Here is a 9,227-nt window from a genome sequence, read left to right on the forward strand (position 1 = left end):
ACACAATAGCAGGTTTGGACTTATAAGTGGCTTTGATTGAAGTTAAAGTGGAAGGAGAAGCTCAGCTTTTATTCACTAGCAGCCTCATTTCTCTTCTTTAGTGATAGAGGAGCTGTCATTTTTTCCTCAGACGTGGGAATGTATTACTAAGGTGCTTGTCTAAAAAAAAAAACAAACAATTTTACTACGATCACCTCAGTGGAGTGTTTTGTTTTGCACTTTTGGAAATTAGGAAGCAACTTTTCTATGCTGTTTAAATGTTATGAGCCCAAAAGACATTCATATAGGTTATTTGGAAAACGCTCCAAAATGGGAACTTTTGTGAAGTTTTTCATTACAAACTCTAGTACAGGCATACCTCGGAGATATTGCAGGTTCGGTTCCAGACCACCGCAATAAAGCGAATATCGCAATAAGGCGAGTCACACAAATTTTTTGGTTTCCCAGTGCATATAAAAGTTATGTTTACACTATACTGTAGTCTATTACGTGTGCAATAGCATTATGTCTAAAAAAAAAATGTACATATCTTAATTAAAAAATGCGAAGTGAGCAAATGCTGTTGGAAAAATGGCGCCGATAGACTTGCTCGAGGCAGGGTTGCCACAAACCTTCAATTTGTAAAAAACTGCAATATCTGCGAAGCGCAATAAAACGAGGTATGCCTGTACTTTCTAGTCTAGTACATCAGGGCCAACTATCCAGTGATCCAATTTACTCATCTAGCAGCATTTTTTCAGATCCTAAAACTTTCATACCTGGTAGGCTAGTTTTTAGCTTTCAGAATAACTGAATTCAAAAGAAAAACTCCTGTTGAAGCTCTAGATTCATGTTAAGGGGTTCAGTCTTTTGTAAAACTCCAGCAAAGTCCACAATTGTTATGCCCAACTGGGAATTTCAAAAAAAGTTAGCATTAGCATTAATAGGTAAAACACTCTCAGACTGTATTTAGCATATAGTTACATGACATACCAAACAGTCTGTCAAATGGTCTCTATCAAAACTTTCAGGTATTAAAGAGGAGGAAAAGTGTATAAAGCTATGGGAACTGATTTTGGACATGTTATGGGGATTTTTCAACTAGGAGAATGCACTCATTTCTTACTTAACTTTGTAATGATGGGTTATTTTTCATGAAATGCTGCCATGTTTACTTGTTGACTTTTTAGTTGTTATATCAGTGGAATGGTTTACAGTGAGCTTAGAGCAAGTAGTTCAAATAAGTAACGTCTGTATAAGATCTGTGTATTCCCTACACGGAGTTTTTGTGTTATTTTTCCTGAAGTTGTGTCCTGCAACTGTATCCACATAAGACTGATTTTTTTCAAGTCATGCTGTGAGACAAAAGCAAGATGTCTTATTGTGCGACTCTCAGAAGTTGTCTGCCAATTTCTTGCAAGGATGATAAATTTGATGTATTTATGAAGCAAAAAACATTGTGTTGTAATTCTATTTTCTGAGCCATTTGTTTGAGCAATCAGGTGCAAACATCCCCCTTACTAGGAAATGAAGGGTATGCTTCATGTCATGTAAAACATTTCAGTAGATTTGCAGATATTTTGGATTTTATTTCTGATCCCTTGGCTATAAACTTAGTCAAAGCTTATCCAAATTCCAAAGGAGAAACCAGTTTTAATACTGGCTAGTGTGTCACCCCCGCTGTTTGCTGGATTGAATCAAAACTGCTCAGCTAGGTGTCAGATGCCCTACCATGTTAAGGGGTAAATTGTCTTTAGCTTGGATGGTAAGCGGTTGTACATTACAACCAAGAGGATCTGTCTATCTAATAATCTTCTTCCATAGCTGAGGGCTGTCAGAATAAGAAATACAACAATCCTGTGACATAGATTTGTAGTGGGGGCATACATACAGGAGGTATGAGGCAGCTGGGAGGAAGCGCAGGTTTGGGCTCCTGCCAAAGTGTGAAAGGGGTCCTGGGTGGTCTTTGTGGAGTCCTTGGTATTGCAGGGTGGTGAAAACACAGGGCTGGGGCTGGAGCCGGGGCTGAGCCACAATGTGCTCCCACATATCCCTGCCACAGAACCAGGACTCTGCCCTGGCCCCAGCCCTGGCCTTGGTCCCCTGCTGTTACCACCCCGCAATCCCAGAGCCACACAGGCAATGTATTGTGCTATGTGAATGCACTGGGGCCACAGGGGGAGAGCCATGTCCCAGGCCAGGATCTTGAGGTGGTGATAGCATGGGGATGGTGCCAGGGCCAGGGCCAGGGCTGGGGCAGAGCCATAATCCGTTCCCTGCATGTCCCTGCCTGCAGAATCCATGCCCAACCTAGGGGCGTGCAGGCAGCAGATCATGACTCTGCCTCAGCCCTGGCCCCTGTCACCACCCCAAGATCCTGGGGTCTCCCCAGCCCGTCTCACTCCCAGGCACTGCTTCCAGCTAGCTCATGGCCCCATCCCAGCCACCTGACTGAATGCCCTGCCCACATGGGTCCCATCCCTGGAAGTGGGTTCAGGGAAGATGGGCTGGGGTGCCTCAGCAGTGGGGCTGGGTCTGACAGTGGCAGCCACCACTGCTGCCAGGGCTGCTGGGAAATAGAGCCCAGCCGCCATGCTGCCCCAGCCCTGTTGCACACCTGGGCACATGCCATGGCCTGGGCTGATCCTCATGGCTGGGCTAGGCAGGACTGAGGGACCTGCTGGAGGCCAGACAAAATCTCATGGTGGGCCAGACCTGGCCCATGGGCTGTATTTTGCCCCCCACCCCCCATGCTAGAGTCTTTGAGCCCAGTAGCAGCAATACTCCAATCCAGAGAAGGCCACAAAGAAGTGCCTTACTACTGGCCTAATACGAAGCAGGAGTGTCAGAGGAGTGCTCTGACTACAACACTGCCTCGACAGGAAGCAATTTGCAATACTAGACCAAAATCCTGTCTTGAGAGGTCATCCAAAAATCAATCCTCACCACACTGAATACAGTTCTGTGTCATCCTGTTTTGAAACAGCACACCGGCTAAGCAACTAGTTGCTTAAGACAGGTTTCACTCAAACAGACAACAGATTTTCCAGCTATACAATAAGGACCAATTTCCTCCGAGAGAGAGAGAGAGAGAAAAACCCAACAACAAGCTACAGACATTTCTGTCAAAGGAGCATGGGAGTCTGCTGTACCCATAACAATCAAACCTGACAAGGAGTGACACGGGGCAGACAGAAACAAACACAGGCAGCGGGACCTGCTCAGCCCAATGTCTGGTCTCATTAGGCAGGGAACCATAGATACCTGGCAGACCGACACGTGCACGACAGTCACGTTCAGCCCCGGCTGCTCATGTGAAAACGAGACTGACAGAGTCATACACTTAGGCATGTGCCATGGTTGATACCAGCTGAACACATGCATCGGCTCTCCCAAATGATTTTAACAAAGTGATTTTTTTTTTTTAGCAGACTGGAAAGAAACACTATTATAATGATTATCTCTGCTGGAGCTAGCAAGACAAGGAACCTAAAGTAGGAATAATTATAGTATGCCTGAAAAGGTCAAAAGGGTGTGGACAGCCCATCAGCCTACTGTGGATGAGGCATGCCAGTGTTTCTAGCCACCACCACACAAGATGCCTGGCATCTCATCCTGCCACTCCTCTAGCTCCCCAGCACAAATGAGCAGGTACCATCTGTAAAGCCAGGCAGCCTTCACTGGGAGCCAGAGGGAGGCTCGCACTCATACCTTCTGGTGGATAGTGGGGACATCGTAACTGCTCTGCCTCAACACCCGCGCTGGACTGCGGGGAAGTAGATTGTTGTTTGCCTGTGTTTTCTGTAACTTAGAGGTGTTGTTCAGTTGTGTATCTGTCAATGGCAGTAGTGTAACTGGGGTGTAGGGGGGATGGGGGGCAAGCAGGGCACAGGCCTGACACCAATTTAGAGGCGGCACCAAAATGGCAGACCCCAGAAATTGCTGACCTCAGTAATTGCAATCTGTGCCTCAGCAGCAGCAGGAGCAGCAGGCCCTGCAAAGCCAACAGCAGTAAATTCAGGGATCTGCACTCCCCACCTCTGGCTCTCAGCACTCCCTCCCTCTTCTCTCAGGCATCCCTGCCAAGGGTGCCAACATTTCTCGTTACATCTCTGAGCAACAGTTGTTGAACACGATAAACCACGGAGCAATAACTCGGTCAAAAATAAAGTAGGGCCTTTGTTTTTATACACTATTATATCCTTTGGACTGTAAACAGGACCCAGCTCTGACAAGGTGATAAGTGAAACCAATTACTGTGTCCTGTTTTGACAATACATCGTTCAGAAAATGGCTCATATGCTATGCAAATAGAAACTCGCTGATAAACTCCTAAGATACCATAGAAAAAAATTACAGTCAACTGAGCAGACAAAATCTTATAAAACATCCAACAGTGACTTTTCTTGGCTGTATTTATGCCTTGTGCAATTACTACAAACATAGAATCATAGAAAATGAGGGTTAGGAGGGACCTCAGGTGGTCATCTAGCCCAGCACCTTGCTCCAGGCAGGACCATCCCCAACTAGATCATGCCACCCAAGGCTTTGTCTAGCCAGGTGATAACCTCCAAGGATGGCAATTCCACAACCTCTCTGAGTAACCCATTTCAGTGTTTTATTACCCTCCTAATGAGAATTTTTTTCCTAATATCTAACCTAAACTTCCCTTGCTACAACTTGAAACCATTGTTACTTGTTTTGTCAGAGTAAGTCCCCTGAGCAAACTGGCTTTAGCTGGGGTCATGTGGAACAATATTTGCATCACTGTACAATATATACATTGCATCTATTACAAGAAAAGAGGCCTTTTACAAGAGAAGGGGCTAAAAAAAGTTAATACAAATACTATGGGGAAGGAAGAGTCCTGGGTTCCGGGTCCCACTCCCAGAACTTTTTTTGTATTTTAACCAAGGACCATTTAATGCTATTATATAAACAGTCTTTGGAGTAAGTGGCAGAACCCAAATCCCCCCATCCCAGCTGACTGCTTTATCCTGGTCTAAGGGACTCTCAAATTATTTTCTACTGACCCAAGTGTCCTGTGTAGGAGGCTAGCCTGTATGGTCATGACCAGGGGACTCACCTGGAGGATGGGGATTACAATCCCATCAGGCTGAGGAAGGGATTGAAGATGAGAGTCCATATCCTGTAAGTGTTATACCCACAGGGTGGAGCACCACTGACTCTTCACCAAAAGAAAGGACCGACTGCTCCAATTTTCCCAAACAGAGGGCAAAGATTTCAGAGCCATGACACTTAATTGGGTGGAATGACCCATGGTAGTGATAAATAGGCACCGAAGCCTCAGAGAGCAGTGGAATTTGAGACAAACCCCTTTAGCATATCCCAGCTGGCCAGCTAGGTAATCCCCCACTCATCATCCTGGCTTTGGAGCCTTCATTCATTGTCTCCAGAAAAATTTTTTCAGGCTGATGCTAAGGGTCACCATCCCCAATCAGTCCAAGCAACAGTGTCTTACGTTACATCCCACATCAAAACCTTACACCTTCCTCTTCAGGTTCCTCAAGTACAGCCCTTCTAGGAAGCACTCTGCAAATGGACTTGTCTCTCCTTGTCAGCGTGGCCGTAATTATGGGCAGTAGAGACACAAAGCAGGCTGTGGAAGGGGCAGCAGTCAATCACACTGCTGAGAGGAGCAGATAATGGGGCAGGGATGATCTCAAGTGCTGAAGTTCAGCAGAGTTTCCCAGGTCATGTTGGACTGCGGTCAGGGGGCAAGCGTAAAGGTTTGAATGTAGACAGGTGGCGGATGTGGGCTAACCAGCAGTGTGTAGCCAGCTTAGGGGCACCTGGCTTAGGGCCATTGGCTCCAAAGAGCCAAGCACCTAAAAGTTGTGTGTGGAGATGGTTGGTGGTGGAGTACATATAATGCTTTGTGGCTCAAGGCCTAAGTGATTTGCCCAATTTTACTAGGAAGTCTGTGGCAGATTTGAATTTGTCTCCTTGATCTTAAGCAATGTCCTTATTGTTCTTCATCTTCTATCTCCATTGTTATTTCATGCCCCACTTGCTCAGGGGAAGAATTTAGTAGCACTGATCACCTGAGCTTTGTATTGCAAACACATTATACATCACTGCTGCCTTTGACCTTGTCTATACCTGACAAATAGGAGTGGGACCTTGCATCCTTTCTCTACCCTGACACATCTGCTTGAGGCCTACCACAGTTCTGCACTCTGTGGCACCTGCATGAAACCAGAGCAATCCCTTGGCCTTCAAGAACAAAAATGGGACTTCATATCATTCCTCAATGGTGACTCCAGGAGCAAACCCCCAAAGGTCAGAGGCCCTCATATCCTCAACTAAGGAAGTAAGTCCTTTGTTATGCTTTTCCTCAGATCAGCAGCTGAACTAGACAACAGCGCAAGATGATGGTATTTATCAACAGTAGGAAAAAGCCCAGAGGCAGTAGTGGTTGGGGATATTTTTGAACTGAGCAACACTTACATCAGAATGATTCATCCTTGTCCATTTATACAGCAAAAACAAAACAGGGAGGTTTGACTTATGGTTTGCCTCACTTTAGAAATGCCCTTACTTCTGAAATAAGAACTTTGTGGTACAGGTGATCTCTCTTATTAGGCCAACTAGATTTTTGGGGAAAAAAACGGTTTTCAGGCACAAGCACCCTTCTTCAGGCATAGAAGAAAATCTTTTTTTTCCCCTAAAGCTTGCAAAGAACTTGTTTTTTTTGCAAAAATCTAGTTGGTCTAATAAAAGATATCACCTCTGCCATGAGTTCCGATTCCTTTGCCTTTAGGCCAATACGGCTACAACCTGGATACTGTCTGTCTGGTCAGACCAGTGGCTGCAGTGATGGGTATGAGCCCAATCAATAATTTTTCAACAAGGTGCCATGTTGCTCTGGGGTGTCCTGTCACTGGTGCCACAGGAAGCCATACAGTGTGCAATCTTGATTCACAAGATAAACCCAGAGATTTCAAGCAGGAATTCAGAGCGTCAGACATTCTGACCTGCTGTGGTCTTTCTGCAGTCTCCTCAAGAGAAGAATTGCTCTATTATTTTTTTTGTAGTCAAAAAATAAATGAAAAACTAAGAGCTGGCATTTTCCAAGGGGTGCCTTGAGACTAAAACGGTTAAAACTACTGAGATATATCGATGTATAGGTGTCGTATTTCAGAACAGGATATATGTTTGCACCATAGAAGTATTGGAGGAAGCAATCATTTTATATTCATTATTTTTTTTAATGTTGTGAAACAGTCTAATAATTTGTAAGTTATTTTGCAGAGTTGTGTGTTTTGAGAGCATGTGGCTAAGTGGAGGACAGCAACTATTTTGATCAGCCTGCCTGGGAATGGGAAATTAGATACCGAGCAGCAGGTGCTGAAGGAATCATCACTCCATTTGGCCAAAGGCCAGGCTATGTGGGTGGGATGTTTCTTCCTTTAGGAGTGGTGCTGTTAGCTTCAGGAAGCAGAAATCCCAGATGACTTCACCCTGCTGGGAACAGAGCTTGAATTGCCTGCAGTGCTTCTAGGCCTTCCCGCTGTGTGACAGGGTTAGACTTGGGGAGGGAAAGCACATGGCTGTTGGACTACTGTTTGGCAGCACTGGCTTTGCTGCTTGTAGTGGATGGGACAAAAAATAAATTGCCAATGTCTTGAGCCGGGGTGTTGAGTTCCCAGGCAGAGGGCAAGCAGCTGGGTGGGAGCTTCTGGGTTTGGTGGCTGTTGAGAGCAGCTGGTTCGCAGCAGCACAGGGAGATGTACAAGTAGCTGTCATCCTGGGCTGGGATGCTTTAGCAGTCGGTCCCATGGTCAGGAAGCACAGCAGGAGACTGACGTCCAGGAAGCTCTGCTCCCTGCACCATTGTCAACAACAGATGAAGCCACAAGTCTCCCACACAGCTCACTTCCCCATTATATCTTGGCTGCGGCGCAGCAAATGAGTCGTTCCTAGTACCGAGGGCCTGTTCTCAATCCCTTTCTCACAGCTATGCTTTTCCCTCAGACCATTCCTTTCCTCTCCTCCTCTCTTACACCTCACACATGGTGATGGGGCTGTGGGCTTGGTGAGGGAGTCTGTGCTCAGAAGGGAGTCTCCCTCCCATCACAGCTGTGTAAGAGCAGCAATGGTGCAGGGTGAAACGGAGCCCTCTTGGGTCAACCCACACCTGCCTGGACCACCTCAAAGCCCAGAAGAGCACATGGAGACTCTCCAGACTCTGCAGTGCCACTGCCTACCATCTCCTCATCCCCGCACCATGTGGCTTAGGGGAAATACTGTACACAGTAGCCAGCCAAAGATGCCAGCTTGTAGGAAAAGCCACTGAAACAAGGACTCTGTCCATTCAGACAACTGTCTACACTTCTGACAGGACTATCTGTCCTGTGCTAGTTGGTAGTTTGCTCTTCCCTCTCAATCTCCTCGCCTCTGCTTCATTTTGCACCTGCCCCTTGTCCTGCCCCCTCACCTGGCTCTTTCAGTCATTGGCTCCTCTCTCCATTTTTCTGATCTTCAATTCATTCTCTCCCTCACCCTCAAAGAAAATAGAGACATTTACATTGTCTACTGCCCTTACACTGTTACACCATCTCCCACACTGTGTCTGCTTTCCCTACTCCATGTGGACACAGTACCTAGCTTGGTAAGAGCCCTTGCTTTGTTGGCACTTGGACACTACCATGACTACTACTCCTACTACTACTATTGGTTTTCATTGCAGTTGCTTGTTATGGGCAGGGAAACAGTAGGGCCCAAACCAAGAGAAAGGATAGTGGACCTAAAGGTAAAACTAAAACTCCTCTGGGAAAGGAAGGGCGATGGGAAACATGGGAAGCCCCCGAAAAAGAAACCAACACAAAAACAAAAGCTGAGACACCAGCCCTGGCATCTTGTGATCTGATGCTGAGTCATTCTGCTGGAAAAGGCAGAGCGCTAGGGACTTTTTCCTGCTCATGTGCCACTTGCCAGAAGCACTTAAGAAAATGAAAGTAAATGGCCTCAGCGTGGCAGCTTCTGTGGTGCTGTCATGTCTTTGTACATGCACCATGTCTTCCATGGTTTTTCTCTTGTGCCAAGTGAAATTGGATGGAAAGTGTAGTTTAAGGGGAAAAATGCAAGGTTCTCCACCTTGGGAGGAAAAACCTGCAGCATCTTTATAGGCTCGGCAGTGCTACATTGGATAGCACTACAGAAGAAAGAGACTTGGGGGTCATCGTTGACCACAAGATGAACATGAGCCTCCAATGCAATGCTGC

The sequence above is a fragment of the Crocodylus porosus genome, unplaced genomic scaffold, assembly GCF_001723895.1.
Source record: "Crocodylus porosus isolate Cpor-Errol unplaced genomic scaffold, CroPor_comp1, whole genome shotgun sequence".
Taxonomy (NCBI): Eukaryota; Metazoa; Chordata; order Crocodylia; family Crocodylidae; genus Crocodylus; species Crocodylus porosus.